The sequence below is a fragment of the Clupea harengus genome, chromosome 5 (assembly GCF_900700415.2).
Source record: "Clupea harengus chromosome 5, Ch_v2.0.2, whole genome shotgun sequence".
NCBI classification, from domain to species: domain Eukaryota; kingdom Metazoa; phylum Chordata; class Actinopteri; order Clupeiformes; family Clupeidae; genus Clupea; species Clupea harengus.
Window position 1 is genome coordinate 24,275,812 of NC_045156.1, and position 16,231 is coordinate 24,292,042.

Below are 16,231 nucleotides of genomic sequence, written 5' to 3' on the forward strand. Positions count from 1 at the left end.
TTTCCCCAGGCCTTGCTCAGTGAATATTGTCTGTCAGGTAGAGGCATTGCTTGATACAGATGTCTTAAAAGCACCAATGCCAACTTTACTGTGCTCATGCTTAATGGAGCGATTGCCGCAGGGGATGACTGGTCTCCATTTTGAAAAGATGTTTTTTTTATTCTTTGCCTTGTTTCTGGCAGTTCACATGCTCGAAACATGATATAGATTTGTTTCAGAATGCATGTGAAAGAAGGGAGGCTATTTTAAAACGGTCAGGTCTATAGTAATGAATCTGATTAAAGATGTATTGGCCAGTGCAGCACACCTGAGTAACAAGTTTAAAGAAAGAAACTTGCATCTTAAATACAGACATTGTATGTTTCCACTTGACAGTCAAATTTGAAATGCTGAAAGGCGTATCATTTCATGCCATAATACGGTTGCAATTATAACATGAAAGTGAAACTAAACCATGCTAAACCTTTGGCTTAGAAGCATCTTTATACACTAGATAGCACATTCATTGCGTCAGAGCAGTTTCAGTGTGGGAGATTGGCTTCGGGTCCTGCTGAGAGACACTGATACCTTGTCTTGGCTGAGCTTGATGTATCCTCTGGACACTGCACAAAGGAAATGACAAAACACATAATGGAAGAGAGAGGAAGTGGGAGGAGGGGGTTGCTGAGGCAGTTGTGTTCAAGTGGGTTGACGTTGCTAATGAGGTAAGCAGAGCTTTTCCACAGATGTCAGGTAGTTGGCCACAAAGACTGACATATAGGACCTGTCCAGAGGTCTGGGTTCATTATTAGGCTCCTTAGTTGGTTAGAGGGGCATTTATACTGCGCACCAGGGGGGCAAATAGGCAGTGCAGCTGGTGCAGTTGTTCTGGGGTCTATAGTCACAAGGGGCCCACGGCAGATGAATTCGCCTCTACTCAGTAGTATAGAGCCCACCGTCATGACAACTAGTCATTTTAAAATATGGACACAGCAACTATCATTACTTACGGAGTTACTCAAACAGAGTTAAAAAAAAACGTAATATCTGGGCTACTGGGAGAAATCTGTGCGTCTTGTCAGTGCACATCAGAACAAACCGAGGGGGATGAGCAGTTAGCAATCCGAAAAGGCTTAAGCCAGTAAATTAGCTAGTAGATGACATGGCTTTTGGTTACCCTCGCCTTGTCAGGTAGCCTAACATGTTGAGAAAGTTCTTAAGGTTCAAGTCTTTTTGCGTTGAGCTTGTCTACAATGTGGATATGATCACTGAATTTTAGATTGTTTTGTGTGTGTGCCAGTTTGAGAGAAGCATTCAGGTCTCTAGTATTTGTGCATTTGTCCTGTTTTGTGTCATGGCAGTGAGCCAGTGGTAAATGTTCAACTATCACAGAATGAAATAATAGTGTGGAGACTCTTTCAAGTAAAGATGTGGAGCAACATCATACCTATGTGTCTGCCAATTCAGTCCTTCCACCGAGCAAGTGGGCCTGCAGAGGGCAATGCTGTGAGAGTGATCTTTGAGAGCGAGTGAGTGAGCGAGCGAGCGAGCGAGTGAGTCACCTCACCTCATCACCACACAAATACAAATGATCTATGATGACGACTATGAGTCAGGATATGCACATATAACCCACTGAATGAGAAACCATTGGCCCGATGATGGAGAGGGGTTAAAATCCCATTAATTATTCAAATTAGAATATGATCCCTGACTCGGGGGGGGGGGGGGGGGGTCTGCATGGCACACACACACTATAAGCCATGGGTGGAATCTGAACGGCCTGCTGATGCCTCATCTCCTTCAGGCATTATTGGGACATTAAAATGGCACTTCCATGAGAGTCTCCACAATGTCACGAGCAAGGTTCTCTCATCCTCTTGGCCCTCCACAAAATATTGTAGAGCCATTGTGATGGTGATGGCCACGAAAGGATAGTTTATCAAAGGGTCTTAAAGACCTCCATGGCAGATAGGAGTAGGAGGAGGCGATGTGTTGGCCTTCAGGCATTGGATCTTTTTGGACTCTGACAAGACAGTGAGCTGTGCAGCTCTCGTGGTGGTTAACAAAGTGAAAATAGATGTAGATGTAGAAATGGATGTCACGTGTAAATGGTGATAATGTGTGTAGTTTCTTGTTGAAAAATAAAAGTTGTTGACTAATTAATTAAATGCTTTGTGTATGCTGCAAATAGCAATGTCTGTGACACTCTACCCTGCACTATGGCTATATATCGGATTCCGTTGCAACCTAAGAAACAAATCAATTGTTGCCATGGCACTGCTAAGGCTGCTAAGTGAAGTATATGGTATTATTAGCTTTCTTAGAATGTGATAACCCTTTCCATTTGATTGATTTCCCCTGTTACAAAGGTCCACACTTGAAATAATGTTTTTGGCTCTGAACAACAGTCGTTGGTATTGTAATGGGAAATTACAAGCAAGCAATTTAGGTGAACAGACCCACCCATTACATAAGGGTTCTCTTTTGATGTTTCCTTAGAGAGGAGCTCTGGAAGTAGCTGAACATATTAGTGTACATTTCTGCGTGTGTGTTGTGTGTATGCCTGTCAGTAGCTGAACATATTAGTGTACATTTCTGCGTGTGTGTTGTGTGTGTGCCTGTCAGTAGCTGAACATATTAGTGTACATTTCTGTGTGTGTGTTGTGTGTGTGCCTGTCAGTAGCTGAACATATTAGTGTACATTTCTGTGTGTGTGTTGTGTGTGTGCCTGTCAGTAGCTGAACATATTAGTGTACATTTCTGCGTGTGTGTATGCCTGTCAGTAGCTGAAAATATTAGTGTACATTTCTGCGTTTGTGTTGTGTGTGTGCCTGTCAGTAGCTGAACATATTAGTGTACATTTCTGCGTGTGTGTTGTGTTGTGTGTGTGCCTGTCAGTGACGCGCGGACTGAAATGAGCTGGGTGGTTACAAGTCAAACAAAAATGCTTTTAATGATATTCGGGTCATTTGCAGGCAGGTTAGTGGAAATGAAATTTCAGCAGATTAGTCAAACATCGCCAAAGACTACTATCAATATTTAAGCAATAATAATGACCTAAAACATCATTGGCTGAATGAATCCATCCCTGAGAAGGTGCAGCGCAGGCTTCCCACTGCCACCTGCATGAGTGGAGACTGCTGAGTACAGCAGAGCAGGGGCTCACAAAGACACATAACAAAGATAAGTGAAGTGTGTGTAGGCGAAGATGACAGCCGTGTTGGGGATGGTTATCAACAACCTTGATATGGATTATAATGATAACTAGACCAGTAAAATACTGCTTATATTTTCACATGCGTTGTTACCAGCGTGCAAACCTACAGCAATTTCATAATCTCCCTACAGGATACATGTAGGCTAATTTGCCTTATAGCCTATCCTTGTTGAATTCAGGAGTGTGTTTAGTATTTGTGCTGCATTTCTTTTGCCAAAGGATGATGTGAATGCTCCAAGTAGGCTTCGCTATCGTTTGACAGAGGGGACTCTGTTCCTGTTTAAAAGTAGACGTTTTCCCTAGCCAAAAGAACGCACAAATTAATGTAACTCATTCTGCACTTAAAAAACCCATCAGATCAGGTAACAGGTCAGGTATCATTTTTGTATTGTTTCATTGGGTTGAATTAAAGCATTCGGTGAATTATGTGCAGTTATTACAAAGGTCTTTCCACAGCTAGGCATGATCGACTGGTGGACCTGGTGTCACAAAGCATTAAAGAAGTGCAGGAAGTAACAACAAGAATGTATAAGCACTGTGCTATTCACATATCCACACAAGCACATGAACACTATCTCTCTGCACTCTTTGCACTACTTTCCTCATGGACATCAACACTGTCACAATCAATGCACACTGTAATATAGGGCCAGACCTATCCTGTATCTGTATACACCCCACTCCCTGTGAACATGTTCTCACTATGTGTATTGTTTTCTACTGTGATTTGTGTATGTATGTTTGTGAGTTAAGTTAAGTGTATAACCTACTGGATGACCTAAATTTCCCTCGGGATTAATAAAGTATCCATCTATCTATCTATCTATCTATCTATCTATCTATCTATCTATTCAAATGGTCTGGTTCACTGATGACAATACAGCTCTCTGTGCAATATCCCAAACACCCCGGCCATAACCCTTATAAATGGAAATAGTAAAACAGTGATTGTTACTGAAATAGGATGCTCTATTGATTGGCTTATGGGCATTTTCTTCAGCCACTAGTTGGCATTATCACAAGGCTGGGTTTTCACTGCCAACGAATTGTTCTTGTGCTTGGGAGTCCATATGCAGTACATGAACTTGTTTTACGTGGGTTGTTGCTTGGTGGGTTAATAAGCAAGCCAAATGAAAAAAAATAATAAGAAGAATAGCAAAGTACTGCTTGATTTATGCCATAATAGGTAGTGTGTCCATCTTGAGATGTCGTGACAATGTCATGTCTACCCATAATCACTAGAGACACATTTTGTGTCTGATCCAACATTCTGTGTCTGTACAAAGCTGCAGCATGCTTCCATTCATTTTTGGATCTGTAATTATTTTTCTGTGTGAAGATTCAAAACAGTATTAATATGTGTATATGTGTGTTTTATACAAATCAGTTCAAAGTTAACACAAACAACAGGAATCCTATTTCTGGAAGCGTGTCGACGTTCACCGGGAAGACACCCAAGAACAGTTGATGCTAAGGCTGAATGATTTTTTTCCCCTGGAAAGCTTACTTGATGACACACATTCAGTTATTAATGAAAATTGTGTCTTGGGCATGGTGGCAGTGCTACCGAGAAATATCCATTTATAATGATTACATCTTGTAAAAACAGTTGACACTAGGGTGAGGTTTACCTGAGAGACATTTAATTGTAATTTAGCAATTTCCTGGGCCTCCTGTTGTTATTGTTTTGTACATCACTGTTGGCTTGACAAACCGTAGACTTCTTTTATGGTTTCTTTCCTCATGCGTTTGTTGACAAGCTGAAGGGGGGGTCAATCCTGGCTGTGAGAAAACTAAGGGACACCGTGTCAGCTGACAAAATAGAATATAATGGCCAACCTTTACACATAAATGGCTGTTTTGTGTTACTTCATGAGAGCTTCAAGATCAGTTTCTAATATTATCTGTTTAGTTTTGTTTTCCAGTTCTGCTGACATGATATGAGTTGGTTGACATATAAGGTAGATGATATTGACTAGCTTGTGTGAAGTGACATATGTAGGAACAATAGGCAAATAGTTCTTAGTGCCATAGGCTACTGGTTTGAATTGTACAATAAGCAGAATTCACTCAGTGGAGACATCCTGATGACAAAAAACAGCTATGATGCTATTTTGAGGTAAAAACACAAAAATAAATCATTTAATATTTCTATTCAAAATATTTCTGTTGTGAATGTACATTCCTACACAAATACAGAATTTTAGTGTCCCAATAAAGATATGAAATACAGTCATAATACATTATATGTTGTAGGGTACCTGAAGAGAAGAGTGCCTCAAAATGACTGACCTCAGTTTGTGCACATGATAAATGGATTGGTGCACACAAAATGTCTTCTATGTGTGATGCACCTTCCTCTCCAATGAGACAAGTAGGCTCTATGTTTCACATAAACATCAAGGTCTGATGACAAACACTTCTTGCCTAGCCAGGTCTTTGATTTCTGAGCGGAAATTTTAGCACATGAAAAGTTAATGGATTCAAAGCTTTCCTATGCTTGCCGAGCAAAAACTACAGCTTCTGATGTAGAACATCCAAGCAGATGCCAGAGGGAGTGTGCCTCCAATTTCAGTCTGTGATAGCACTGACAAATCAAAGATCAGAGCAAGCACCATGACAACGGCATTGTTGAGGAATAGATACACGCGGCCACCCTCTCTTTCAGCTACTATAAATGGACAGTAATAACACTGGGCAGCATCGAGAGGAACATACACACTGCAACACAGTTTAGTGTGTTTAATGGTCAGGGGCTGGAATTGAGATATTGAAAGACACAGCCCAACAAAAAAATAAAAAAGGACAAGAAACGTGTTTAAGAGTTTAGCTGTTTGGCATTTACAGGATGTTGCTTCTGCAATTGCATTTGTGAGATTTTTTTTTTGTTTAAACCCATCCTGTCGAAATGAATCCCCAGCAAACAAAAGGGGATCCAGGTGTATGGGGCCGAGCTTTGAAACCATGCCCTAAAATTGACAGCACAATGCAGCCTCTCTGTAATGCAAAACAATAGCAATGCACTGTCTGTTTGTACAAAAAGAATGTATATCCCCTGTGAATTCTCTGCAGAGCTGTTCTGTGAATCTTTTATAAAAATGCTTTCCCTATGTACATGAAAAAAAAATCAATACACTCTCTGTGAATGCCCATGTAATGCATTTCCAATGTAAAATTGACCTGAATTACTTTCCCTCTGCATGAACCACATTCATCCACATCGATGGTGCTGCAATCTTGTGAGCTCGCAGGACAAACTCGGATTGAATCAGAAAACGTTCAGATGGTTTACAAGTCTCTAATGTCCTCTATACCCAAAGTTTCAATGAATGCAGCTTATCAAAGAACTGTGAGGTTAAAAAGAGCTACAGCGCTACAGCTTCAGCTCTTTTTGTTGTTGTTGTTGTTGTTGTTGAGTGTAGGACTGGAATTGGTGGGAAAGATGATGCCGTTCCCATATTCAGCTGTAACACATAAGAATGGGCATGTACTGTATATGCAATATCTTTAATTCTTTTTATCTACAATTCTGCATATGGCATAGGCTAGTAGAGAGTTCTCTGGTGGGTGGCCAAGACATTTTTCATGAAACCAAGCACTGCAAATCAGTTGTTTTTCTTTTGTATTGTTCTTTTTTCCTGAGGCACTCATATCGACACCCTGCGTGTCTTTACGTAAAGAAATACGGCATACACTGGATGCATTTTAGAATGAAATAAGTTTCCCATTTCTCTTAACCAGAAAGGGCTATTGAATATATTCCAGACCATTTCTTTTGTGTATCTGTTTGTGCTTAAGGGCTTCGGTTCATACCTGAGGTTCTCTGCAGAGTTCCAGTTCAGAGAGCAGGAGGGCCAGTGCAAAATGTTGATTATGTGCTCACATTAACATTAATTAACATTTTCTTTGTGGATTCGGATGTGTGGTGTGAAGAAGAACTAATTGTTACAGCAGTGGAGTCTGCTGGCCACTGACAACAGCAGGTTATGGTATTAATTCAGGTATTATTCTAGTGTTTGCTCAGGAAACGACTGCAGCTCCCATGGCATTTAAAAAGCTCTTCGGACCAAACCCTATATTTTACAGTAACCACAAGGTTCTGCGCCGCACACAAGCTTCTGTTGATGTCATATTGAATGTCATGCTTTTACACTGTTGACAGGCGGTCATCAAACACTCGTTGTAACCCATCACCATTGGTGCAGAAGAAGGATCTGACATTTGTGACATTTGGGAGGAATCATGATATGATAGGACCATTTAAAGTGAACTGGTAAATCAAGAAATCGTGACTTAGCTACCTAAGTCTACCTAAGTATGCATTCAACCTCCATTCAGAAGTTTATCATAACTCTGCGTGGACTCATAAAGAGGGTACTTCTAATCTGAATCCTGTGGTGGGACCATAAGATGAGGAAGCATTTTACACTTTAACATTCTATTACTGCTAGACAAAAGGAAGCTTCACCTATCTCAAGTTTTCATTTGGAATTTTATTCTCCGTTTTAGTGTATTCCTGTGCCTGAAGAATTTGAATCAGCATGCATACAAAGACATTGTTAATGAACATATTCTTATTTAACTGCCTGTTCCTGTTCTAGCATAATAATTACTCGCTTCAACCCCGATGATCTGTGGTGGAACATGATCACTAATGAGCTTATGGAAATTCAAAGTTCCAGGCAGAAATTGCTTTCAATTCTTAATGAATATGCCCCACACTGAATTACTCGGAATGGGAGCGCAGGCGTATAATTCCTACGCATGAGTAGATGGGTCTCAGGGAAGAGCTCGGGTGACTGGTTGGACCCTCTCGTCCATTCCCTACGTTTGGCAGCTGGAGGGCACGGAGCATCACCTGAGATCCATCTATCCACAAGCAGTGACAGAAAACACCATAGTAATGGCTAATAAAATATGTTTTTACGGTCGTAATGGTGATATCATGAATGATGCATTTGGTGTGCGTAAAATAAAAAAACGTACCAGGATCCTCTATAATTCACGAGGGGGATAATAATATATTATATTGTGCTGAACTGAGAAATTATGTCCATGGATGGTGGGGCCTCATCCGGGTCTATGTTCACTCTGCTGCCCTAATGGTAAATAGATTAGCCTTTAACTCACTTTCAGCTGCTTGTCATATCCCATTAGTTCCCAGTACAGGCCAGGCTGCGGCAGGCGGTTTGCTAGGGGTGGGTGGAGTGGCCTCCAGCTCTCCATGATACTGTGTGAAGGCCTGCCAGACAAGCAGTTAAGTGCTAGGATTCAGCCCCTCAAGGCAAGTTGTGAACTGTCACTCTCTCCTCGCCATCGGAGAGATCCTCTTTTTTTTCCTGAGGTTCAAGGGAACGGTGGCGGAGGAACTTGGTATTTAGAGGACTATTCATGGTCCCCTGTGGAAGTCGGGGGGCAGAATTAAGCTTCTCTCCTGACTCCTGACTTTCAGCCTTCATCTACAGTATTTGTACAAGAAGAAATGTAGTGGTAATTCACGATACAAAAATCTGTAGAAAATACAGCATGAAGTATAGACTCATACAATGCCATATGTCAAGCGTATTATCCAATAAATGTGATTAATTTCTACAATGTAACATGGATTAGACAACATGACATATGTTATGAGCGGTCTGGAAGGCAGTGCTCTGACATGGTCTCATCCGATCTCTCTTATCTGGCCACTGGTGGATGACTCTGTGAGAGCATAGAGCAACTAAACTACCCAGTCAAGTACAATGATTTGTTGATTAGCACGTTTACAATGAGAGAGTTTTATTACTTAATATAATGTCAAATCAGGCGCTAGGTTCAGGCTGCTCCCAGCTTTGTAAGAGATTCATGATAATGTGTTTGCATCATGGAATGGAATGGAAACAGACCTTTGTTTGACACAAAAAGTTGATTTTAATTTGGATGTCTTGTGAAGCCTACAGGCGTAAAAAACGGAATGGAACCATGCTGAAGAAGGTCAAAAAAAGTATAAATGAAAAGTAGTACTGTGGAAGTTAAAAGTAGTGATCAATTTATCCATTGCAAAAACATAGTTATGAACTGAGTTAAGTCTGACATAGCATAAATAGTGAGGTTTGGTGTGGTGCTATTTATTTCAGAAGAAGGTTTTAATGCAGTGCAACATTATCACCAACACCTGTGATCCACATTTTAAATTGTTTTTAAAAGCTTTAGTTAGCTAAAGAAGAAAAGAAAAGCTCGAAAATATATAGGATAGACATCTCAACTGGGTAGTTTTTGAGCCAGAGGTTTTCATATTGCAAATTATAGACTTCATATAAGTCATATATACAGTATATATACATATCACTTTATATTTGCAGGGTGTGATTCAGGGTATGATTCAGAACTGACAGACTTGTTAATGGGGAAGTGCTATTTTCAGGGCTGGGTTCTCTCCATCTCCTTGCTGCACTGTCAATTTAAAACAGTATGTTTATTAATAGTTGTTTCCAGTGACTGCTGAAGGCAGAGCTTAAAAGAGTGATGGCTGTGCAGAAAGTGCAATTAAAATAGTCAATTCTCAGAAGAGATCAACCACAGAGACTGGCACTTTCTGTTTTTACGTCATGATGTTCAATTCTCAGAGTCAATCTCAGCCATAATCAGATCTGTATTTTTACATCTATCTATATATTTTAATCTCTTTCTCTGTGTAGCTATAGCTATATGTTATACATTTACACAAGGTACAGTATAGATGTACTATATATATATATATATATATATATATATATATATATATATATAGTACATCTATACTGTACCTTGTGTAAATGTATAACATATAGCTATAGCTACACAGAGAAAGAGATTAAAATATATAGATAGATGTTGTAAAAATACATATATATATATATATATAGTACATCTATACTGTACCTTGTGTAAATGTATAACTCAGGTACCTTTAACATTTATCCATGTGGTGATGTAGATGCACATTCGTGATATACCGTATACTATATGTGTGGTAACGATGAAGAGCAAAGCCAAGCCCTGGTGCCTCTGATTGCAACAGTATTTTGTGTTTGTGTGTCAGTATACCTTGTGTTTCTGACTGGGATAAGCCATAGCACAAGCTACAGGGGGAGGGGCTGTTCTGGCGGAGAGAAAAAGAGCAACAGAGGGGGTTGGGTGGGTGGGTGGGGGAGACAGCTGCCTCCTAACTGCAGTGAATTAATAATAAACAACACAGCATAAGGTGTAAGAGTTTAGTTTTATTTATTTAAAAAGACTTATTATTTATGACTCTATTATTTTTACTCTGTGAATCACATCAGGACAACACAGTGGGCATTGGTCATTATGGATGTCTGCCCATAATGTATTGCCCTAGTCTGATCAATCAGATCCTGCAGTCTGTGGTGGTGGCATCGTCATCTGTTTATAGACAGCAAAGAAACTTCCAGGGATTATTATTAGTGAATAAGCAAAGGAGAATCAGCAAGACATAGGACTGAAGTGCGTTTGAACAGGACACGGCTGATGCTGTCCATGTGGCTGTGAATAATGCCAAGACCTGAAGATCAGCTGGAGTTCAGCACAGAACCGACATCTGAGAATGTTTCACAGTTGCCATCAACTTCCAGCCAGCAGTTCCCCGTTAGTTACTCAGGCTGATGGAGCTTTTATGGCTTAGGAAGGAGAAAGGTCTGTGAGCTACTGGAACGGCCCAGCTCCGTGGTGCTGCTGTCGGGAAACCGGAAAATACAGATCACTGTCGACCTCACTGAGTTGCTCTTCTCTCAGTCAGACAGAGACTCAGTCAGTGGAAGTGGCCACAGCAGATTAGTGAATACTAGACTCCAAGGTTTCAGAGTTCAGTTTAGCTGTTTAAAAATGTGTTTATGATTAATGAATTCGAATTCCACCTGTACATGTATGTCTATTAATACATGCGTTTGTATGTGTGACACTATTTATTGGTACTGGTCGTACAGGGTTAAAACATGATTGTTTTGAGGTTTTCTATAGGTTTTTAGATATCGATGCGTAGACATACAAGTGTTCAGATACATATGCGTAAACATACAGGTATTCAATTGTTTTTATAAACAGTTTTTTTTAAGAAAATATATGCTACTCTTTCCCAACCCTTTTGTTTTTTTGTGATCTCCATATATGTCACCGCGCACCTAGTGATGGATGCAGATAGGAAACCCATTATATTTTTGTAAGAGTAGATTCAAGAAATGACACAAAAACTGACAGAACATGTTCATTATTAGAGCGTATACATCATTAAAAGGTGCTTATAGAAGATGCTGGATATCCAATTATATGCAGCCAATGCTGCACTTGCCTGCTGGTGAACTGTGGCTGACTTGTCAGGGCTGAGAAAACTGCCGACCACTGTGCCAATAAAATGTCCACTCTTGCTGTGAAAAGTCTGGTGAACTCAGATTGGACTTTCTCATTTTACCGATTGGCTTTTTCGATTGCTTCCACCCCTCTGGCTTTGGCACACCATGTCTGCTTTCCTTTCAGGCAGGTTTTTTCTTGTGGCTACATGAAATGGCCTTATCTCTTGTGCCTTCTGGGGACTTTCATAGTTTAATCATTCACAGCATTCACAGCAAAGAGAATTTATTCCAACTGAGGCAGATATATCTATGAGCAAAAGGATGTTTTTTTTTCTTCTCATATACATACCTGTTACGTGGGAATATTTTTTTTTTCCTGAGCTGATACAAAGGTGCGGCATAACTGAACAAATGCTGTGTGTTCTTTTGTATTGTAAATGTATTCTTCAGTAAATGCCTCTGAAAGAACAGGAGCTAACAGCAGGAACTCTCTCTCTCTCTTTTTCTTTCAAAAATTAGAATAAAAATGAAAGATAATGAATTGAGCCCAAATGTGCCTCTCTTGTACAGCACATGTGCGGAATATCTTGCACACTAAATGCATCACCAAATCAAAGGCTCACAGACCGGAGAGTGTTCCTTTCGGTATCCAGCTGAAGGACAAAAGTGTGCTCAGGACTAAAGGGTGTCTTTGAAGTGACCATTGCAAGCATGCTAATACAAGCAGTGAGCTGTCAGATTTATTTCCATGTCACGTCATAGCTCAAAGTTCCATTGAATTGCATGTGACCTCCCAATGTTCAGCGGTCCCATATTTCTTTCTTTATAATGACCGCTGCAAAAAAGTAATGACCACTTCCACTGTGAGCGGCTTTTGTGCTTCTGATTCACATATTTCATATTATTCCGCAAGCAGTCTGTTCACTGCTCGTAACGGAAGTCTGCAAACAATACGTTGCTATGAAACTATTTACTGAAACTTAAACTTCAAAGTTCTATGCGTGAAGAACTACTTTTTCTCAGTGGAAGACATGATACACTGCCCGTCGGGGTCCTGCTGGGATTTATTTTCCGCTACTGACCAGTGGACTACATTATCCCTTACCTAGTCATCTGCCCAGATCATAGAGATAGAGACCAATGGGGACGTGGAGGGGCCGTGCTTCAGAAGTCTCTGAAGCAAGTGACAGCTTTCCAATTCCGGCCCTAATTTACTAGATACACACTGTTTGTTATTACGTGCAACTAAAAAAAGGCATTGTGTAAAGCTATTTTGATTACTAGTGCACATTTATTTGGTAATTTCATATCGGAGTAAGGCATTCTGTCTCTTCCTTCTTTGAACTGTAACCTGCATCTTGGTTTTCAATGTCTGGCAGGCACATCTAATCTCATCTCTACCCAGTTTGACAGACTGACCACTCAGTTTCTAAATTGACCGATCATTTGACTCACCAAAATAAAGAAATTAGGCAACCCATCCCTACTAACTTCTTCACTTACATTTCCACTATATTCTACATATAGCTCAAAGGCTCGAACCCCACGGCGCACCCACAAATGAATATGCTATTTCACCTGTCCCTCAAAAGCTTCCTTCTACTTCAATTCACCTCGACTCCCCCCTTTGATGTCGTGCCATTTGCAGTCTGTCATTACGTTGCACGCGTAACGCACAGCTCATTGCCATTTCCAATTAGGGCTCACCGTGTCCACTGAAGGGTGCAACGACACAGATGGCATCTTTAACCATACCTTGACTAATCTTAATCTTGTTTTAAAGGAGACATCTTAAACTGTTTCCCCACAAGTTGACACGGTTCCTTGGGGTCTAAATGAAATGTCTGTGACATGCTCTGGTCAAAATACCACAAGGATCAAGCACCACAGCATCCTTCTCACCGTGTCTAAAACAGCCCCTGTTCAGAGCAGCTGGTTTGAGTGCCTGTTCCCTTAAATGATAATGAGCCACTGCTCATCCCACCCCCCTCTACCGCGGGTGACGACACGTGTACGCCTTCCATGCGCCTGCCAAGTTGGTTGATGTCTTTGGAATCCGCTGATGTCTGTGGGAATTAAAAAAAAAAAAAAAAACGTAATTGTGGTGTTGTGTGGTTAAGCATGATGGTTAAGTCAGGGATAACGGATGACGAGCTGTCCCGATATGAAAATATTGGTGTAGACAAGGTGTAGACAAACTCAGTTTTGCATTGCAAACTCGCAGATATATGGAGGACTTCCAGTTGAACTGGTGGCCACGTTGTCTGGTATGTCTATTCCACTTCTTGCGCTCCACATGTTGTCATTCGTAGATTCGTCATTATGGACAGTAGGCCTACCTGTGTGTCTGTGAAGTGGGACGAGATATTGAAAACCTCACCAAAACATCCAGAAACATCCCCAGTCAATGTAAAATGCATCCTAAACAACACAAAACATACTGGCCATAAATATTTATGGTACAATGAAGTCCTGCTACAGGATACAAAACGATATGTCTTGTAGCCTAACATTAATTTCAGGTGGGCGCCTTGTTTACTCAGCTACTTGTCAGCTACTTAACACCTGTTCCATTCCAACAACTGGTGATAGTCACAACTTAACACAGGCAGATCCGGCTAAATGCAAGCCTCAAAAACAAATGATTGCCCTACATAGCAAAGCCCAGGTGTTATGACGAGTACACAAGCATGACCGCCACAAAGGATACTGCTTTTGTTTTTTTGCTACAAAGGGCGCATAGTGGTCGTTCCAAACGCACATACCAAACACAATGATGCTCACTTGACACTGGCACAGCTCTCCCAGTTTCAGGAATGAGGTGTTTTCACTGCAGAGTTCTAATTGACAGAGATACATTCCGCTTGTTGTTATCATATTTTGTCATTTTAGCTTTAAACCGCTACAAAATCACAGTTACTTATGATGTTTTTGCATTTGTAGATAGCCGACAGCAGACATAGCAATAGCTGAGGCACAACACAATAGGCCAGAGACCGGTAGGATGGCCTATGTAAAATCCCATCTATGTCCCCAGCACCCCCAGCTGACGTCCATGTTTACGTACCCTTAACTTTGACCCAAAGTACAGCTTGTAACTTATTATATTTACACAATTAACAATTTTTCAAATGCAACACCATTGAATTCCATCACATGGTTAGTGAATAGGGATGTTTTTGACAATGAAACTATATAGAATGTGGTGCAAGTCTTTCTGTTTGGAGCTAGATGCTAGAAGTAAACTAATACAGAACTTGTAGGCCTTGCATGTATGTAATGTGTGGTCAAATATAATTTTGACAAACAGTAAATTAATGCATTAAATTGGAAGCACTGCCTTTTTCAGAATACTACTGAAACTGCCAGCACATTTGTTGAATCTCTTTGAAAAGGGATCTTTTAAAAACGACCTAGAGATTGACAGCACATACAGATTTGCTTCATGCTTAATTCCCCAGGTTTCCTTTTACATGTGTAGGGACCTGCTGTGTGATCGGAAAATGTGTGCACTCAGATCAGGCACCTATCTGATGGCTGTGTGGATTTCGATCACCATAAATAGAGCCTTAAGCGCCCTCTAAACGCCGAGCGAGTGAGCGAGAGTGGCTCCTCTATGATCTAAGCCCCGCTGTGCCACCCAAGACCATTGCCAGATTGATTGCCAATGGCAAAGCCTTGTTTACATAATGTAGATATTGACAGTTGCATCCAGACCGCTTAACATGTATCCCCAGCGCGTCCTCAGACGACGGAGGGGGGAGGGGGGGGAGACCACACCTGTGTCCTTCCACATGCATCTTTATAATGTGGTTATAAACTTAGTGCAATTAAATGCCCGTTTCCAAGCATGATAAGTATCAGTGAGATGAACGGTAGCAAATAAACTGTTCAACGAAAGCCTTTTTTTTTTGTCTGTTCATGAACAACCATGAGCAAAAGAAGCCAATCGCATTCCTGTCTTCCCCCCTCGGTGACTTTCTCTAGCTTCCTCTCCGTGCCTATACAGTTGAACTGTGACTTCTGCTGCAGATCCTCTCTGAGTTGAAACACGAGCTGAGAAATATTAATCACCATATTAATATTGCAGGGATGTGAAGTGCTCACGGATTTACAAGTGTGTGTTAATTGGAGACATTAATTATGTGTGAACTCTGAACCATCAAAGGAAAGGCATGAGCTTTTACTCTTTTTTTTCTTCAAAAATCGTTAATGTCACCACGTCCTCTGACCCTGACTTAATGTGAGATGATGGACAGAGAGCAAGTGTGCCAGAGCCTTTGCCCAACACTAATGAGCATAATTAAGCAGGTGGCAATCTCCCCTGCCAATACCTCACCCACAGTGGTCACAGAGTCGTGTAAAAACACTTTTAATAATAAATGTCCATCATGATCATAAATAATTCACAAAGCGTCCCTGAATAATTGCCAATGTTTTTCAGATATTTCTCTCTTGCGCTTGGCTGAACTCAAGAAAATGTAGCTTCGGTGACAACCCCGCAAACAACGCGCTAAAATGATTAGAGTTCGTCTGACTTAACAGACTTAGAATTTGATTGCTATGATTTTCTCATTTGACAGTGATGATAATCATTGTGACAGGCAAGGTAAGCACATTTAGAGGGATTTAGGTTGCATATTCAAATACAAAATATTCCCAATTCCTTCGAAATCTTATCCGTAAATGGATGGCTGCTCTGTGTGTG

The 16,231-nt window shown here is 40.7% G+C and overlaps 1 protein-coding gene across 2 annotated transcripts in view; it reads left to right on the plus strand.

The window, feature by feature from the left end:
- LOC105895865 (metabotropic glutamate receptor 4-like) overlaps window positions 1-16,231 on the plus strand; it is a 167,076-nt gene that overhangs the window by 59,629 nt on the left and 91,216 nt on the right. The gene's annotated exons all lie outside the window — the stretch shown is intronic.